Raw genomic sequence first — 21,839 nt, 5'->3', positions numbered from 1 at the left:
AGCTGAAATGCAATACCGAAGTCCGGGCTTCGTCGAAGATTACTTGATCAAGTTTTCAACCAATTTGGTTGAAAAATGAGGGCGTGACAGTGCCGCCTCAACTTTCACGAAAAGCCGGATATGACGTCATCAAAGACATTTATCAAAAAAATGAAAAAAACGTTCGGGGATTTCATACCCAGGAACTCTCATGTCAAATTTCATAAAGATCGGTCTAGTAGTTTAGTCTGAATCGCTCTACACACACACACAGACACACACACACACACACACACACACACACACACGCACGCACGCACGCACATACACCACGACCCTCGTCTCGATTCCCCCCTCTACGTTAAAACATTTAGTCAAAACTTGACAGAAAGAGGCCTCTACTTCCAGTGTTTCTTACTTCTAGTTCATGCATACGGGCCCTGAGGTCTCAATTCTTTCCTATATATTATCTTTCCGACTCATGCAATGTCACTTTTCTTTGAGAGTTTTTGCGAGGAGTTGTTATCTGAGAATACAGGCGTGTAAGTAGAACGCGAAAATCACACCTTGACTTGATCGGACAGACTGGTTCATGTGAGAGCACTTGACAGTCTCTGCATCATTCTTATCCCCGGTAGGATCATAAAATCGTGGAATCTGCTGATGTTCGTACATGTAAATAGGATTAAAAGCAAACGGCAAATTGTGTGACAAATGTTACTGACCACCACGTGCATGCGAATATTTGCTGCCCGCCCCCCCCCCCCCCCCCCCCTCAACATCGTAATCGTATCGGCTCGGTACCCCTTTGCCTTCAACGTCTCCCCGACCCCCCCCCCCCCCCCCTCATCCCCTTCCTTTCTTTTCAGTAAATCGCCCCTCAGTCGGAGCGGCAGTTGTCACCACGCATCCGACTTTAAAAACAAATATTATCTCCTTTACAAAGCTGATCTGATAATAAAATATCTTATTTTTGTAAGCATACGACCAAATCGCATCAAACCATATTATCGACAGTGCATATAGAAAAGGTAGCAAAAAGCAGGCATGGGAATGGTCCTCGTTTTCACTAATTTCAGAGGTTTAGAATTGAAATTTCAGAGGACAAAAAACATTTTTAGAGGAAAACAAGTCGCGTAAGGCGAAATTACTACATTTAGTCAAGCTGTGGAACTCACATGGGGGAACACATTGGATGGCCACCTCATACTGTATTTGGCCCCCACCGCACTGTCCAATCGCCCCCCCCCCATCCCAAAAGAGCCCCCACCTTGTTTTCACCTTTACGGACCCCAGTATCTTATCCGTTTCCTACCTTCTTTTGTTTTGAATTTGAACCGGGGACTTTGCCTTGCTCCAGACCCAACTGCAAAACGTGTCCGTTCATTTGCACCAGCACTACCATCAATGGTCCCAAGGCACACATGAAGATCACCAAACAGTTTAACTGCCAAACGTACGACGTGGTGTATGCCATCCAGTGCGCCAAATGCGCAAAAATCTACATCGGCGAAACTGGACGGCCCTTGGACACTCGGTTCAAAAGAAGATTTGGCTGACATCAAGTACCATCGAGATTAAGGCCCGGTCACACAGCCCAAAAGTCGCGTAAACGCATGAATCACGCACGAAATTCGATCCTTGCGCGATACATGCGCGATTTGCGCATTTCATCAGTTTGTCTGACATGGAACCTCCGTAGTTGTCCGCCGATGTTCGCCGGATCGGCGCTTTACGCGATTCCAGGTTTTGACCAGCTCAAAACTCGGCTTCGCGTAAGAGTTTACGCAGTATTGCGCTGTTTTACGTAATTTCTGCGTAGTTTGCGTAGTTCTTACGCGAACAATGCGCGAAATATGCGTGGAATATCAGTGATCGTTCGCGAAAATGTTGCCGCTATTGCGTTCATCGACGACTTTCCACTGACGATTAGCAGACATATGACGCATGTTTCGCACACACACACACACACACACACACACACACACACACACACACACACACACACACACACACACACACACACACACACACACACACACACACACACACACACATACCCAGCATGCCTCCCCCGAAATCGGCGTATGCTGCCTGAATGGCGAGGTAAAAACGGTCATACACGTAAAAGTCCACTCGTGCTAAAAATATGAGTGAACGTGGGAGTCTAAGCCCATGAACGAAGAAGAAGAAGAAGATGTACAGAATTATGTACAGCAAACGCTACCCGAAACCCTATCTATACGGCGTGTATGACTTTGAGAGCTTCAGTCAACACTTGAATGTTGCAGTGGTAACATCCGGTCTGCTCTCTCAGAGCTGACCATATTTGTCGAGATGGATCGAGCAGAAAAAATAAACAACTTGGCAGGGATTCGAACTTAAGACCTCCAAATGTCGGGGCCGATGTCTTATCCGCTAGACCACTCCACCAGTGTTGTCAAAGTTAGAAAAAATAATAATTTTATATCATTCTACGCTTGAATTACCATTCATGCGTTGCAAAAACTAAAACAATTGCCATTCAAATTTGCCTTTATTTGCCAACATGTTTCACGGAATCGCAGTACATGTTTACACCGTCCTGCTACACGACATTCGCGCCATGCAAATAGCTGCGATATCTCTATTTACAACATGCAAGAAAAAATTAATGACAAGAACAGTATTGAATCTCTCCAAAGCTGTGTGCAGTTCAAAACAGACATCAAAAAAATAGTTATACATGTATTCACTTCTGAACAGTGGGCGGATAGAGATATAAATCATGCTGCTTCAAGAATAACATAACATGAATTCATATCAATGTTTTCCTTTCTTTTTCTCAATTGACGCAGTAGCCTTGTGGTTAGGACATCAGACTCGAAGTCTCGAGGTCGAGAGTTCGAATCTTCGCCGGGGCGTTTATTTGTTCACCTTGATCTTTCTTGAAGATAAAATATTATCAGTCTTGAGAGAGCAAACCGGATGTTATCACTACAAAATACAAGCGTTGACTGAAGCTATCAAGGTCATACACGCCGTATAGGTGGGGTTTTAGGTAGCGTTTGCTGTACAGAATTCTGTACATGATTTTCATCCCTATCTTTTCACCCTCGTAGCCCCGGAAAGTCATAAATAGACCACAGCTTTAATAGAATGTGCGATGATAGGCTAACGCGGGGCTGAAAGATAGCGTGACACATCGTACACAGAGCACAAGCCGTGGATCGGTGTATCCCGTCCCCAGATCGAAGTCACCACTCTTGCCTGGAGTTGGAAACCCGAAGCAGGTTTGTTTTTTTCACGTTTCATTCTATATGGCCATATATAGGGCCTACCCAACTTCCTCCAGTCTCTGGCTGTTCTTTTCACCGCCTAAAACGTGTGACCAGTGACTTTGAAGTAGCTAGTCACACTTTTACAGTTGATTTATTATCACAGCTCCGTTATAAACACAAACTGGCCACAAATTTGAAATGTTCCTGCATTTCAAAAAACAAGTCCGTGAGTTGGCAAAACACATAAGATCCTTTATTCCACTTGTATATGTGTAGGTCTAAACCCAATCTTGAGATATAACCCCACCGTCCTTGCTTACCGACTTCTATGCGCCAGCCACAGCGTCTAGTTCTCAGAGTGTCAAAGATACCCCCTTTACCCTACATAAAGATATATATATATATTAACAGCTTTTGTGTTTTCAGCATAGCAATAGGGCCCGAAATATCGGACCCTACGAAATACACGAGAGAGATTATGAGGAACAATTGGTCAGGCAGCATATGTCTCATGACAGTGTCAAATTAATATAATGAATAAAATGTAGAGACTCATTTACGAAACCTGCCCGTCTATCTAATAAACGCTTGTACAGTTATGAATATGGTCTGATTGACATTCCGCGAATATTGCGGGAAGCCTTTCAATAATATTTCAATAAACTTATTATCAGCTATCAAATTATCAATTGACAATAATCGTACATCTCTATACAAGGGACAATACAACAAATAATGTTCAGCAGTCTCTCCGGGGTAACCGCACTCCTTGATGTGCCGCTTACATAAATCAAAATTTAAATCACTCATACCATTACGCAATCTGCAAAGATGGACTTCAAATCTTTCTCCAAAATAATAATGACATGGTACTTTAGAATCAACATTGAACAGATCATTTTTGAACTCGCTCAAGGAGGTGGTCATTTTAATGTTATCTGGTAAGTCGTTCCACAGAACAATCGTTTTTGGAATAAATGAGGTGAACAATAATTCTGTTCTATGGGGTGGCACGTATCTTTCTAATGGTCTTCGTCTGTCATACGGATTAATATCAAATACAAGAGGGCGCAATACATTCACTAAGTACTTGGGGCATTTGTTATGTACCATCTTATGAAAAACAATTAATTTATGTCTTTTCCTTCGTTCTTCAAGACTGCATAACCCATTTTCCTTTTAGAGCTTTGTTTTAAGCGTGTTTTATTCATTTTCTTTGATACAACAACAAACAATAACAACATTAAGAACGTTAACAAGCAAACTGCTTATGTACACGTTCTAAAATGATAATTAATACACATTCAGATAACAGAAAATGGCGAACAAGTGGTAACTTCAACACCTAGTTTCATAATATATCATTCATATTTTATATAAATAAAATGAAGAGAGAGAGAGAGAGAGAGAGAGAGAGAGAGAGTGAGAGAGAGAGAGAGAGAGAGAGTGAGAGAGAGAGAGAGAGAGAGTGAGAGAGAGAGAGAGAGAGAGAGAGAGAGAGAGAGAGAGAGAGAGAGAGAGCTTTGCTACATCGATTGCAGTCATTGTTAATATAATTTCATAGGTTGTAATCAAAACAAGCTCAGAAAGTTAACAAGAATACAGAAAAGCGCGCTTTCCTGTTTAGCACAATACGCTACCGCGCTATTATGGCGAGTTAATTTCACTGCGTTTTGCACGTGGGAGGTGAGCGATTTCCTTCTCGCGGGGATTGACGAAGCTGTACTGTCTTGGTGAAATAATACAGTGCGTTCAGTTTCATTCTGTGAGTTCCACAGCTTGACTATATGTAGTAATTTTGCCTTACGCGACTTGTTTACTTTTTTTTTGTCGGGGGGGGGGGGGGGGGGGGGGGGAGGGGGGGGGCAGATTTGACAGTTTGATTTCTCGTTGATTTCATGCAAAAGTGTTGTGGTTTTGCTACCAGTCAATAAAGGTTGAGTAATAGAGGCGGAGGTTTTGGAGTGAGTAGCCTCTTCGCTATGGTCCACTATGGATACGGACAACGTTGCCAGGCTTGCAACACACACACAGACACAGACACAGACACACACAGACACACACACAGACACACACACACACACACACACACACCACTGCACACACACACGCACACAAACACACACATACACATATACACACACACAAACACACACACACAAACACAACACACACACAAACACACACACAAACACACACACACACACACACACACACACACACACACACAGAGTCACACATACACACTTCATTGCACACAGAGATAAACGTTAATGTAATTTCATAGGTTGTAATCAAAACAAGCTCAGAAAGTTAACAAGACTACAGAAAAGCGCGCTGAGTGAGTGAGAGAGAGAGAGTGAGACAGAGAGAGAGAGAGACACACACACACACACACACACACACACACACACAAACACACACACATATACACACTTCATTGCACACAGCAGGGCCGGACCCAGGGGGGGGGGGGTTCCAGGGGTTCCGGAACCCCCCCCCCTGGAAAAAGCATGTACCTTGCTTTGAGTGGTTTTTTATTTTTTAATTTTTTTTAAAATAAACTGTGTGTGTCTTTAACAAATTTTATTCAATGTGAAATCCGATGAGAAAAAGGTACCCCCCCCCCCCCCCCCCCCCACAATGCTGCTCTTAACCCTCAAAACAAGGCCCAGAATGCACCAGATTGCACAGATTTTAACCGTTTTTCAAAAATTTTCCGGGGGAACATGCCCCCGGACCGCCCTAGTTCGCGCGCCTGCTTTGCAGGCGCGCGCTTGTGGCTTCGCCACTTCGCTGATTTGCCCCCCCAAAAAAGGAGGAACCCCCCCCCCTTACAACTCATTTGGTCCGGCCCTGCACAGAGATAAAGGTGGGGGGGGGGGAGTGAGAGAGAGAGAGTGAGACTGAGAGACAGAGACAGAGACGCAGACGCAGATAATTTATTCAATAGGCCATAGCCCCTTACGAAGGAGTGTGAACAAACGGTTAACGTTGCAAATAATTTAACTCATCAGGTGCAACAAAAAGGTACAACATAATAATCGCACAACACTACTGATTAAAACATACATTACACAGTATTTAACTAAGAGGTTACAACATGTCTTAATTTAAAGGCTTTATACAAATACAGGGATACATTTCTGACAACAGTTTGTTGAGGTGAAGCCAGGAGCAAGCTGAGTCTAAAAGTGCTTGGGTTTTTATAATATTGAAATGGGATAAATTTTTCTCTTAATTTGTTTAAGTATGGACAACACAAAACAAAATGGACTTCATCTTTTTGCTTTTCTTTACAAAGGGGACACATCAACTGATCGGCATTATGTTTTTTATATCAGTCGGTTAGCATGCACATTAATTTCTGAAATACCGAATCGAAACCTAGTCATAATAAACTTTAGATGTCTATCCACACTCAACAAAAGATAGGGTTTAATGTCATGTACAGTACAAAATGTCCGATAAACAGCAAATCTATCACTATTTTGTATATGATAATCCCACTCTTGCCATCTGCAATCGACCAACCTTTCCCTAAAAACACGCACACACTTTTTTTCATTGACAACGCCTTGATTCAACCACACAAAACCAAAACCGTACTCATACAATTTACAACGGACACTTGAGGCCCAGTTCTTTTTGCCACTCTTATCCTTTTTATACAACATTTCATATGATTTACGAGGAAGTCTGTGCGCCTCCATCTTTAACAATTTCATCCAGTAGCTAACGCATCTTAAAATAGAATTCAAATATATCAGAAATCTGTTTGTCTCGCCATATACCAGGTCATTAGGTGTTCGCATTCAGAACATACAATGCACAGCATATCTTTGACGTAATACTAATAATAATATAATAAAGTGTATTTATATTGCGCCTATCCCTTACAAAAAACAAAAATATTTGGCTCTAAGCGCATTACAACATGACTTTGTGTAGGGACTTGGTACAATCAACTCTGACAAATACAATAACACAATATACAGTCGGCCTCTTAGGTAAAACTGGGAAAAGCAGCTTCGACGTTTGAACACTGCTACTAGAAGATCCTCTAACAATGCATACTGCTTTAATGATGTAAATCGGCACTTTAACGTAATACAATTTATGCATGAAAATGGCTTTGTTTAACTTGATGCTTTTGGAAGAAAGTTAAGCATTTTTAATTTCATATCTGTTTGGCCGAGCGACGATAGAGAGAGTCTAACTTTTTCAAGTGGACATCACTGCTGCCATCCCAGAGCGTCGAAACATAATTAATGTGAGGCATTACATGAGCGTGGTGGAACATTTCCAGAGTCCTTCTGTCCGTAAATTGCTTTAACTTGGACAGGAGGAAAACGTCCTTGGCTACTTTCTTGCAAATATGCTGTAATTGTGCCTGCCACTTGAATTCACAACCAATAATTACCCCTAAAATGCGATGCTGTTGAACTTGTTCAATTGATTGCGTACCAATAGTAAGATTTAGTTTGAATGGAGAAATCTGGTGTTTTTGTCTGGTTGCAATTACCATACTTTTAGTTTTTATTGGATGGACAAGCATAGCATTAGCACTACACCAGTTATTTACATCGTTTAAAGCTGTTTGAAGGGAGGACTCTATTACTGGAACAGACTTTCCACTTGCATGAAGAGAAGAATCGTCAGCAAAAAAATCACTTCTTACATTACTATCAGAAATGTGCAGTGGCAGATCATTGATATACAGACAGAACAAGATCGGCATAAGTACTGAACCTTGAGAGAGAGAGAGAGAGAGAGAGAGAGAGAGAGAGAGAGAGAGAGAGAGAGAGAGAGAGAGAGAGAGAGAGAGAGAGAAAGAGAGAGACAGACAGAGACAGAGAGAGACAGGGGGGGGGAGACACAGAGATAGAGAGAGGGGGAGACAGACAGAGAGAGAGAGAGAGAGAGAGAGAGAGAGAGAGAGAGAGAGAGAGAGAGAGACAGAGAGACAGACAGACAGACAGAGAGAGAGAGAGAGCTCTTTATGCCTCATCACAATAACCCGCAAGTGTCACTTTTTGCATGCATTCTTCTCGCTCTGAATGTTTGTGGTCGTCAGCCTTTCCAATCATAAGTCCGATCTCGTGAAAAAAGCAGGTAATGCGACCTTGCAGCAAATACAAGATGACACGCTTAAAGTGCCATGCAGTGGCCTATGTTACGTTTTACCAACACACACACACACACACACACACAGGTGCTATACACACACACACACACACACACACATACCCCCACACACACACCCACACACACACTCAAACAAGCATACACACACGAATACACACGTACACACACGCACATACACCTACACCCGAACACAAACATGCACATACATTCACCCAGAAACAGACACAAATACACACTAACACATCCACACGTACACAAAAACACACATATACACACAACCACACACACACATTCAGAGGACTGGGTGGCCGAGTGGTAACGCACTTGCGCTCGGAAGCGAGAGGTTGCGAGTTCGACCCTGGGTCAGGGCGTTAGCAATTTTCTCCCCCCTTTCCTAACCTAGGTGGTGGGTTCAAGTGCTAGTCTTTCGGATGAGACGAAAAACCGAGGTCCCTTCGTGTACACTACATTGGGGTGTGCACGTTAAAGATCCCACGATTGACAAAAGGGTCTTTCCTGGCAAAATTGGATAGGCATAGATAAAAATGTCCACCAAAATACCTGTGTGACTTGGAATAGTAGGCCGTGAAAAGTAGGATATGCGCCGAAATGGCTGCGATCTGCTGGCCGATGTGAATGCGTGATGTATTGTGTAAAAAAATTCCATCTCACACGGCATAAATAAATCCCTGCGCCTTGAATATGTGCGCGATATAAATTGCATAACATAAAAATCTAAAAATTAAAAAATAAATCCCTGCTCTTAGAACTGTACCCACGGAATACGCGCGATATAAGCCTAATAATTATATTGATATTGATTCACACTGACACACACACGCACACACACACACACAACCCCACATACACACACATCCACACACACAAACACATACATTCACACATACACATACACACACACACACAACCCTTAACACACTAACGCCAACAGAACCTAATCTGCCTTTCGACGAATATATATACATAAAGACCAGTTTACAAATATACATTGGCCCGTGTATACAATACACATACATGTGTAAAGGTTTGCGAACAGGTAAGGGGTGGGAGAGAGAATTGAATTAAATTGAATTGAAATTTATTTTACGAGGGTGACAGAATAAGCAATGTATACATGCTTTTTTTCATCCGGCCCTCGCCCATTGAGGGGTAACAAACAAAATGAAATAAATGATAAGTTTAACTATAGTACAAATGACATATTTACCATAATTACCATGTTAAGCAACCAATAAGGCATTTTAAAATGCATTGTGATTCTTTAGCAATGCTTGAAAATTATATATAACAGAGAAATATGTGTTTGTATAAAAAATAAAATATCCTTCATGAATTATATATAATCATGTTTTTCAATATAATCAGAGAGTACAGTTATATTTTGCCAGCTGCTTGATAATATTTCTTATAAGTTTTGTAAAAGAAACAGCATGTAATATTCCTTGAATGATGTTTCATGAATTCGTAATTTAATTATATTTGGAATAGCGTTCCACATAATTGCTCCCCGTCGCGATATAACCTTCGTGGTTGAAAACGATGTTAAACACCAAATAAAGAAAGAAAGACATAATTGCTCCAGAATATGATAGATTCGACTTGTACAGGTCAATTCTTGGAGTTGGGGTAATTGATTTGTTACATTTTCTATAATGATTTATTTTGAAATTGGATTCAGTGACATATGGTTTAGTTCTGACCATTCAAGTAATCGATCAATGTTTTCTTGGAGGATATTTGCTAGTTTAATAAGATCTTGGTGACTAGAATGAATTGTAGTATCATCTGCAAATAGTTCACACATGCATTTTACAAATAGAGGTAGGTCGTTTATATACATAGAAAATAGTAATGGACCAAGAATAGAACCTTGTGGTACTCCAAACCTTACTGTTTGCTTACAAGAGTATGGTTGTTTCAGATAAGTACTTTGCTGTCTGTCTAACAGGAAAGATGTTAAAATGTTTATGGAATCTGTTGCAATTCCATAAATCTCAAGCTTTTTGATAAGGAGTTTATGGTCAATTAGGTCAAAAGCTTTAGCAAAGTCAACAAATAGAGCAGCACAGAACTGACTATTATTAATGTTTGTCAGCCATTGGTCTACAAAACTAATAAGCGCTGTTTGACATGAGTGTTTTTGCCTAAAACCTGATTGATTATCATGGATCAATTTATTGTTCTCAAAGTGTGAAAGGATGTGTTTATTGATATGTTTTTCAAGAGGCTTCGAAAGGATTGATAGAATTGGTCTATAATTTGAAGGATTTGTAGTATCTCCTGATTTAAAGGGAAGAACCACTTTAGCCTGTTTGAATTGTTTAGGAAAATAGCTTTTGTCAATACAAAGGTTATGTCAATGTATCTGTGATAATTGGAGCTGCCATTTTCATATTTTTCGCATCCAGACCATCTATGTCACGTGTTCCGGTTTGTTTTAGATGCTGAAGATGAGAGTAAACATCCAGTGTAGTCATTGGTGGCAGTGTATGCTGAAAATGTATATGTTTTGAATTGCAGTATTCCTTTAAATGTTCTAAATTATTTGACTGCGTCCGATCACAAGAAATTACTTTATCAGCAATTTTTGAGAAATGGTCATTGAGTGTATCTGCAGAAATGTCAATTATTTGGGGAGATTTTGTTGAAGTTTGTTTGTTTGTGAGTTGGTTAATTGCTTTCCAAATGTTGAATCTTGTTTAGATGTAATGAGATGTTGAAAATATTGTTGTTTACGTTTTCGTTTCAAGGAATTTACTTTATTTCTTTGTTGTGTCTTCGTGGGTACCATGGGTTTTTTTTAAGAAGTCACGGTAATTTGCAGCATTTTCTATGTCTTGGTCGATCCATTTGGGGTTTTCTGTCTGCTTTACTCGATGTGTTTTCAGTGGTGCATGTTTGTTGTAAATGATAATGAAAATAGATGTCCAAAACTCTAAAGCTTCGTCAGGATTTGTAAAATTGTAAGTATTTGAAAGTGGGCTGAAATGAGAGAATGAACGATATGTAATAGTTTTGTGAACAACCTTTGGAATGTTAACCCCTTTACGAGACCAAGTTCTTTCTTTATTTGGTGTTTAACGTCGTTTTCAACCACGAAGGTTATATCGCGACGACCGCCCTGATATGGCCCTTCGTGGTCGGCTGGGCGTTAAGCAAAGAAACAAATATCGCGACGGACGAGACCAAGTGATACAAATGGGAAAGTGGTCACTGGCAGAAAAAAAAGGGTACAAATGTTTCTTTGATATGACGTTTTTCAGAAACAAATATGATCAATGAGTGTTTTAGAATTGGGAGTAACTCTAGTTGGTTTTTGGATCATTTGATGTATATTTAATAGATTAATAGTGTCCAACCAAGTTTTATTTTGTTTCAGAAGATCAATATCAAAATCTCCTAGCAGAATTATTTCTTTTGATTCATTTGAAACTGTATCCATCATATCCATGAATTCATCCTACCAATGAATCTTTTCTGCTGGATTTCGGTAGCAAAAACCAACAATGATTGGTGCTGATCATTTTAATCCTATTTCTAACCAAATGCATTCTACACCAGGTGTTTCAAGATGTTGAAGACGCTTGTAAATGATTGACTCGTTAATATAAACTAACAAGCCAGTTTCTACGTGTTTTGTAGAATCTCTTCGTAATGTATTATAACCTGAAATGGAAATATCTTAATCAGATATGATGTTAGATAGTCGAGATTCCGTAAAGCCAAAAATATGAAAGTTGCTCCCGTTGTTAGAAAGTAAAGATAATATGTCTGTTATTTTGTTATATGCATGGTTAATGTTTAAATGGCCGATATGGAGTCCTTCTTTGAGAAGCCAATGATTTTGACAATTATTATTTGAAGATGCCATAAGATTAGTTTAAAAACCAAACAACAATTTACGATGATGGAATATGGATGAAGCTGAAATGTGTACAAATGAAATATAAACAAATATAGTTCATAAACACAATTCTAGATACAATATAACAGATTAATTAATGTTGTAGTATAAACAACAATGTCACAATATGCAATAGCTTTGAAAGAGAGAGAGAGAGATGGTGGTGGTCTAGGTAATTGTTATAAAGTTCAGGTTCAATTAAAACAAAACGGGCTTGTGGACATAAAAGGCTTTTAAACTGGACACGTGTAATAGGAAACAAAGAAAAAACCAACAACAAACAAAACAGGATCAATGGAAAATGATCCTTGTACTTGTTCCAATCAGCATTAAATTGTTGAATATTGCCACTAATGAAGGCGTTATATCTTTCTATTCTAAATCGTTGTTGTACAATTTTCTTAAAAATATCAATGTGTGGCAGCATGTCTTTCAGATTAAAATTTTAGGGATTAAATTTAGTAGTTGTAAAATGGCCAAATATAAAAATAAATCAAAAACGAAATCTTCCATCACTGTGACTTTTCGTAATATGACATTAAATGTAATTAATGAGAAGTGTTTTTCGAAAGTATTGAGAATCGTTGGAACTCGAACTGATTCCGGGAGAGAATTCCACAAAATACTGCCAGAATAAGCTAAACTTGATTTTAAAGAGATCTATCCTGGGAATGGGGACATTACATTTTCGGTTTGGTTTGGCTTTAACTTTTGTAATGAAAGCACGTGGTGCACGGCCGGAAAGGATTTTGTGAAGTAGCACTCCTTTATTTAATCTAAATCTTTCTTTTAAGGGCAAAAAGTTTCTTATAATCGTCAAAAACGAGACTGGGTTGTTTCAACAACCCCCCCCCCCCCCCCCCCCCCCCGCGGGTTAGGGGGAAGAATTTACCCGATGCTCCCCAGCATGTCGTAAGAGGCGACTAACGGATTCTGTTTCTCCTTTTACCCTTGTTAAGTGTTTCTTGTATAGAATATAGTCAATTTTTGTAAAGATTTTAGTCAAGCAGTATGTAAGAAATGTTAAGTCCTTTGTACTGAAAACTTGCATTCTCCCAGTAAGGTAATATATTGTACTACGTTACCAGCCCCTGGAGCAAATTTTTGATTAGTGCTTTTGTGAACAAGAAACAATTGACAAGTGGCTCTATTCCATCACCCCCCTTCCCTCCGTCGCGATATAACCTTGAACGGTTGAAAACGACGTTAAACACCAAATAAAGAAAGAAAGAAAGATGTTTCAATAGAATTAAGTTCAGTGCTCGTCTGTGTAGACTATACAGTGGTTTAACATTATTTGTACTGACAGAGTCCCAGATGGTCGAATAATCCGTGATGGTTTGTATGTATGCGTTAAAAATAATAACCTTGAGTGTGAATCAAGAAAGTGTATTATTCTGTTCAACAAATATATTTTCCTCGACTTTGTTTTACACAACGACCTTACATGATGGGCCCAAGATAAATTATTGTCGATAATTACTCCCAAAACTTTGGGATCTCATTCTTCCTTTATTGCGTCGTTGCCAATTAATACGGAATGAGGATTATTCTTGATGTTTCGTCTTTTTTGCCTTGTTGTAATTAACATGTATTTGGTCTTTTGTGTCCCCCCGCGGGTTAGGGGGAGTCCCATATTGGTTGGGACGAGAAAGAATTTGCCCGATGCTCCCCAGAATGTCGTAAGAGGCGACTTACGGATTCTGTTTCTCCTTTTACCCTTGTTAAGTGTTTCTTGTATAGAATATAGTCAATTTTTGTAAAGATTTTAGTCAAGTAAGAAATGTTAAGTCCTTTGTACTGGAAACTTGCATTCTCCCAGTAAGGTAATATATTGTACTACGCTGCAAGCCCCTGGAGCAAATTTTTGATTGGTGCTTTTGTGAACAAGAAACAATTGACAAGTGGGTCTATCCCATCTCCCCCCTTCCCCCGTCGCGATATAACCTTCGTGGTTGAAAACGACGTTAAACACCAAATAAGGAAAGAAAGAATGGTTTTTTGGTTATACTCCGTCCAATTTATGAGATCGTCTACACTGTTCTGCAATGATGAATAACTGTTGTCTAAATTTTTATCAGAAGTGTGTATGGTCGTATCATCTGCAAAGAGTTCACAATCATCATTAATACTAAAAGGAAGAAATTGCCTATAACAAAGGTGTGATGATGTACATAATTATCCCAGGGAATGCACCTTCAGCCATTGCCTCACATTTCAAAATAAATGATTCAAGAAAATTAATTACCCCAACCCCAAGAATTGACCTGTACAAGCCCTGTCTCTAATATCCGGATATCATTAGATTACAAATTAATGAAACATCATTCAAGGAACATATCATGCTTTTTTCTTGCAAAACTTGTAGGTACTACTTTTGTGCAGGTGATGAAATAATACTTCTTTCTGACTGTATTGAACCACATGATTCTACAAAACGTTATTTGTTATGATCTTCAATTATTTCTTACTCATCATAATGCATCTTGAAATGTCGTATAGATTGCTGGACGTGTTAATTATGAATAGTTTAATGCAAGTAAACTTAAATTCTTTTTGTTCTTCTAGTTATTGATTTATACCTCAATGGGCGCTACGAATACATTGCGATGATAACGAATGGCTTGCAAATACAGTTTACGAGTACGTTGCGTAAAAGTGAAGAATATGCCTTCCTTGCGAATATAAGGAGCATGTTGCTAATGTTCACAATAGACGAATGGTGGCGAATGGTTAAGAACATTTACGAATGTCTTACGACCATGTCCCGATCATTACGCATAATTGGCGAATTCTATTCGCAAGGGAAATTCGGCACAGTGTAAGAGTAGCATTAAGGCGCACAAACAACCCAACCAGCAAAATTATGCGCAGCGAATGCGTCTCGCAGTCGCCAAATAATGCGCTCAAACTGCGAAAGACGCACTCGATACGCGCACGTTTTTGCAAATCGAAATCAGTGCGTGACGAATTCGTTTTCCCTCAGATAACGAAGACCATACGCGCCCCCAGCGCACACTTATGCAACATGAAGACTAAATATGCGCTCTCACGCAGACGTCACGATTGCGTTACGCACTCACGCAGGTGACACAACTACTTTACGCACTCTCCACGCAGATGTTACAATTGCTTTACGCACTCTCCACGCAGATGTCACAATTGTTTTACGCACTCCCACGAAGTTGACACGAGTACTTTATGCACTCTCACAACTACTTTACGCAATCTCACGCAGTCGACACCTCCACTTTACGAAATCTCACGCAGGCCACAAAATTGCTTTACAAATTACACACTCTCACGCAGACGACACGATCACTTTACGCACATCCCACAATAATTGTAATGCATTCGAAGAGCACAGTCTCTTACTTAAACAAACAAAATAATTTGCAGTCCACAACATTTTATTAATGAAAACAAAGGTCAAGTGTTCATTTGATCAAAAATAATATTAACCCTAACAAACTTTCCAATAATTGAAAACAAATATACTGTATAAAAAAGAAGGACATTTGACCCTGACATATGGCTGTGAACCTTAGGCACATATTTAAGCATGAACAAGCAACTCAGTCAACCTGGAAAATACCCAATGCAAAAAATAAAGTTTCAGTTTTCAACATTATCAAATAGGCTTCAAGATGACCAAAAGAAAGGATAACTAGAACAAAACTGATAAAAAGCAGTCCAGCACATGCAGTGCAGACTGAATTGCACCCGTAGAAGGCCAATGTGTAATAAATATATCAGAAACATAACCCTTGCTGTACTTAAGCAAAAATGTTTGATGTGAAGCAGATAAACACTTAACATCAGTTTGGATTTTTGACCGGAATGGTTTTTTTTATTTTCTATTGCTGATGTTGGGGTTTTTACCATTAATTTTTGTTGCAGCATAAGCTTACTTTTTTTTTAAACCATCAAATAGCACAAAAATTGTACACATGAAAAAATCTAATATAAGTGCACTGATGAAAATCACTTGTCAAAGACAAATTTTCCAATGTTGTGCAACACAGGCGTGTTTTACATGTAACATCCTCTGCACAGCAAATTCAGGCTCAGTAAACATTTACTACAACTGAACACAACCACAAGTGAATGAGAACTGCAAGTTGGTATCCCCCTTCATTGGCTCTGTCGACGCCCATTTTTAATCGCTTGCTTCCTTTCATGCAATGGCGTCAGCGCCTTTCGGCGATTGGTCAATGCATTTTGGAGCCAGACAACAACATAATGTCGGTCACACTTGAAGTTACCGCTACTTGATACTGCTTTTTATATTTAGTCAAGTTTTGACTAAATATTTTAACATCGAGGGGGAATCGAAACGAGGGTCGTGGTGTATGTGCGTGCGTGTGTGTGTGTGCGTGTGTGTGTGTGTGTGTGTGTGTAGAGCGATTCAGACTAAACTACTGGACCGATCTTTATGAAATTTGACATGAGAGTTTCTGGGTATGAAATCCCCGAACGTTTTTTTCATTTTTTTGATAAATGTCTTTGATGACGTCATATCCGGCTTTTCGTGAAAGTTGAGGCGGCACTGTCACGCCCTCATTTTTCAACCAAATTGGTTGAAATTTTGGTCAAGTAATCTTCGACGAAGCCCGGGGTTCGGTTTTGCATTTCAGCTTGGTGGCTTAAAAATTAATTAATGACTTTGGTCATTAAAAATCTGAAAATTGTAAAAAAAAAATAAAAAAATTAGAAAACGATCCAAATGTACGTTTATCTTATTTTCCATCATTTGCTGATTCCAAAAACATATAAATATGTTATATTCGGATTAAAAACAAGCTCTGAAAATTAAATATATAAAAATTATTATCAAATTTTTTTTTTTCGAAATCAATTTAAAAGCACTTTCATCTTATTCCTTGTCGGTTCCTGATTCCAAAAATATATAGATATGATATGTTTGGATTAAAAACACGCTCAGAAAGTTAAAACGAAGAGAGGTACAGAAAAGCGTGCTATCCTTCTCAGCGCAACGAATACCCCGCTCTTCTTGTCAATTCCACGGGCACTGCCTTTGCCACGGGCGGTGGAGTGACGATGCTACGAGTATACGGTCTTGCTGCGTTGCGTTGCGTTCAGTTTCATTCTGTGAGTTCGACAGCTACTTGACTAAATATTGTATTTTCGCCTTACGCGACTTGTTATTCTTATACAAAGTGAACAAGAGAATAGGGTCAGTTAATAACTTAACTCAAACAGTGAGATAAAGAAAATGTACAGTACACTAATGTGAACGGAGAGACTTGGACACTTGAGTCGAATCAACACTGATATCCACGCTCAAGAACTGTAGTGAAATATTTGAAGTTAAAATCAACCGTGAGATAAATTAACTCAGTTGGTAAAGCGCCTGATCGCTTTTTCTTACATAGTTGTTCACGGGTTTGACCCTCTTCCGCTGCATTTTTTTCTCCATTACTTTAAAAAAACAAATTCGTAATTTGTAATTCTTGTATTTTCTTCATTCCAAACGTTTTGGATTATCTAATGAATCAAAATAATCAAAAGGTTGCATGATTATTGAGCGGACTATTTCCCAGAATTACCAATTCTATTTTTTAGTAACATCAGCCTTTGTCAAATCAATCAATCAATCAATCAATATGAGGCTTATATCGCGCGTATTCCGTGGGTACAGTTCTAAGCGCATGGATTTATTTTTTTATTGTTTATTTTTATTTTATGCAATTTATATCACGCACATATTCAAGGCGCAGGGATTTATTTATTCCGTGTGAGATGGAATTTTTTTTACACAATACATCACGCATTCACATCGGCCAGCAGATCGCAGCCATTTCGGCGCATATCCTACTTTTCACGGCCTATTATTCTAAGTCACACGGGTATTTTGGTGGACATTTTTATCTATGCCTATACAATTTTGCCAGGAAAGACCCTTTTGTCAATCGTGGGATCTTTAACGTGCACACCCCAATGTAGTGTACACGAAGGGACCTCGGGTTTTCGTCTCATCCGAAAGACTAACACTTGAACCCACCACCTAGGTTAGGAAAGGGGGGAGAAAATTGCTAACGCCCTGACCCAGGGTTGAACTCGCAACCTCTCGCTTCCGAGCGCAAGTGCGTTACCACTCGGCCACCCAGTCCTCAAATGCCCTATGGGTATCGCCGCAACCACAAATAATTGTGAGATTAAGAAAACTTACAAAACCCAAATACAAACGGAGAAAGTCTGAAACCGACGAGTCGACACACTCTCAAGAACCCAAGTGTAATGAATGTTTGCAGTTCAACTGTCTATGTTCATGCGTGGGAATTGTGTGCTTGGTTGGCCCAGTGGTAGTACACTAGCCGTCCTGGCGGTCTTGGGTTCGACTCCCATAAATGGCAAGGAATTGTTAAAACCTTTTCTCTCTATTTGTTCACTTTTTGTGTTCTTCTTTTCTGAACTCTTTATACTTGTATTTTATTCATTTTAATTTATCCTGAAGGTTTGAGTCGTGTATTAAAAATCGAATATAGTGTGTAAGTGCCCTTGAACAGCTTTCCCAGAATCATGTATTCTATATTTTTAGTACGGGATACCCACAAGAAAAGTTCAAATGCATCCATGCGTCTCCACTGATAGTAATGGTAGTTGAGCACTAATTCCAGTTTAGTCTGGTGTTTTTCCATCATTGTTCAAAACTGCACTTGTCAAACCACTTCTCAAAAAACCTAGCCTTGATGTCAATATTTTGAAGAACTATCGTCCTGTATCTAATTTATCATTCTTGTCCAAAGTTTTTGAAAAGGTTGTTTTGAAGCAGCTGTTGTCATATTTGAACACCCATGATTTGATCTCGCACTCTCAGTCCGCTTATCACCCTTCTCACTGTACTGAGACAGCCCTACTTAAAGTAATCAGTGACATTCTGTCTGCTATGAATGGTAGTGATGTGTCAGTGCTTATCCTACTTGACCTTTCTGCAGCGTTCGACACGATTGACCATGTCACGCTTCTCCATAGACTTCAGACTCTGTACGGCATCTCCGGTCCACCGCTAGCATGGCTTGAGTCCTATCTCATTGGCAGGACTCAGGCTGTGCTTGTCGATGGCCAGATGTCTGCTCCAGCCCCACTTTCTTTCGGTGTTCCTCAAGGTTCAGTACTCGGTCCCATCCTTTTCATCATGTACACTAAGCCCCTATCCACACTGATTCAAAACCATTCTGTTTTAAATCAGTCTTTTGCTGATGACACCCAGCTGTATAAACCCAGTCCCCCTGCAGAGACACATTCCGCCATCCAGACCATTCAGACATGCATCACTGATGTTAAATCTTGGATGGTCGATAACAAACTTAAGCTGAATGATGATAAGACTGAAGTCTTACTGTGCAAAAAGAAGAACACTACATTTCCCTCTCCCCAACCTGTTTCTGTTCAAATAGGCAACACCGACATTCTTTTCTCACCATCAGCTAGAAACCTTGGATTCACCCTTTCATCTGACATGACCCTTAACAAACATATATCTTTAGTCTGTAGAGCAGCTTATTTTGAGCTTCGTAAGATCAGCACCATTCGCCACACACTCTCCTCTCAAACAACTAACACTCTTGTCTGTGCCTTTGTTCTTTCTAAACTTGACTACTGCAACTCTCTTCTCTCTGGCTGTCCTCTGTACCTCCTGCATAAACTACAAAAAGTCCAAAACTCGGCAGCACGCCTCATTCTCAAAGCACGAAAACGAGATCACGCAACACCACTTCTTCACACACTGCACTGGTTACCTATTCAAGCCCGCATTGACTACAAACTGTCCACCCTCTGCTTTAACTTCTTTTCTGGCTCGTCTCCTGCTTACTTCTCTGAACTCCTCACCGTCTATTCTCCGGCAAGACAACTCCGTGCCTCTTCTGACTGTCGCATCCTCACCATACCACACACCAAAACCAAAACATACGGACAACGCACTTTTACTTTCTGCGCACCCACACAATGGAATTCTCTCCCCTTTCACATCCGCCACTCTCAGACACCCCAAGCATTCAAACGAGCACTTAAAACGCACCTCTTCAAGAAATACAACCCCTGATTTTGTTTTCTCAGTCCATCAGTAGGCTACATGTAGTGTATTTGTTGTTTTAGTGATAATGTGATAATGTATATAAACATCTAGGGCTGTTTTTCAGTATTGTTGATAACAGGTTCTGTTTGATTAAGGGTATTCAGCTGGTATTTCCTTGTTTTCACTACCTATTTTATTCATGTTTTTATTATTTAGTTAGTGGAAGAATCTTTTGTAATGTATGTTTGATGGTGTATGCTTTTAATTAAGCGTTGCTGACTATGAATGTAGATGTAAATGCTTGTATAACTGTGTTTTAATTTTAAATGTGTCAAGCGCAAAGAGCATAGGCTACTTGTAAAGTTATGATGTTGCGCTATATAAATGCTCATTTATTATCATTATTATTATTATTATAGTCTTAAGTCGTTCTGACACAACCTAAAAGGGTACATTATGTCTGAACATCATTTGTAGAAGAGTGTGAAGTTTAAAGCTTAGCTTATATATAATGTGCAACAAAACCCCAGACTCTTCTGTACATTACCCATCAGCCACACAGACCTGAACTGGGAAATACAATTACTCACTAGCAATTTCTCAGGCGAGTCAAATCTTGCATTCATCAAATTATTGCAACTAGCATTGTAAATAAGCCAACAGAGATTACAAAGTTCAATGACTGTAAACCAAATCATGAAGGCTCTTCCATGGCCTGTTGTCTCTTTCTTTTATCACAGACCTCCAAAAACCGGTCTTGAACGGCCGTCTTCAAGGTCTTGACCTGTGGCACCCGTACAGCTTTACGGAACAGCCTCTGAATGACAAAACAAAAAAAAACATGAACTTACATCATCAAACAACTATCACTGATTTGAGAAAAGTCTAAAGTTTATTTCCTGACGCCTGTAAACTTGCTAAAAATCATACAGACACACAAACTTGCATACACACCATACGCTTTTACAACACACCAACTATACTTGAGTGAGGAAATTACAACACATTGTAATCCTTGTAGAAGAGAAGTAAAAAAATACCTACCCTAATATTTGTTTTAAAGTTACCTTTACAATGACTTTTTATTTGGGGGCCTTCGGAAATTCATAATACATGTACTGTGACGTGCAGACGCATATGTGACGACTTCATGCCGTTTGCTAACATCCTTATTTCGTAGTCGAAAATCCATGACACTGACAAATGAGCTCAGGAACTTGGCTTCTAGCAATTTAATGTGAAGTGTAAAAGCTTTGACAACTATCATTCACATGTGAAACATGGCAAATTTAAAATTGATTCCAAAGAACAAAATTTGAGACAGAAATAATTTGTTGTTTTGTAGACATGTATTTTATCTTCTTCCTAAAAGGACCAGGATGATTTTACAAATTATGAAAAACAACTCACTATTGATGGCTTTTAGTCGCAGCGTACCTCATGGTCTCTTTCCCTGCCCTCCCCCAGAGCCCCCTGTCAGCAACCG

At 39.5% G+C, this 21,839-nt stretch overlaps 1 protein-coding gene across 2 annotated transcripts in view; it reads left to right on the top strand.

The window, feature by feature from the left end:
• The first annotated feature begins 3,024 nt into the window (after positions 1-3,024).
• LOC138958185 (uncharacterized) overlaps positions 3,025-21,839 on the top strand; it is a 30,622-nt gene continuing 11,807 nt past the window's right edge. For both annotated transcript variants that reach the window (XM_070329271.1, XM_070329270.1), the window contains exon 1: positions 3,025-3,251. The gene's annotated coding sequence lies outside the window, so the exon portion shown is untranslated. The remainder of the gene's footprint in view (positions 3,252-21,839) is intronic.

The sequence above is a fragment of the Littorina saxatilis genome, linkage group LG2, assembly GCF_037325665.1.
Source record: "Littorina saxatilis isolate snail1 linkage group LG2, US_GU_Lsax_2.0, whole genome shotgun sequence".
NCBI lineage: Eukaryota > Metazoa > Mollusca > Gastropoda > Littorinimorpha > Littorinidae > Littorina > Littorina saxatilis.
Note: the sequence above shows the minus strand (reverse complement) of the source record. Positions and strands in the feature narration are given on the sequence as shown.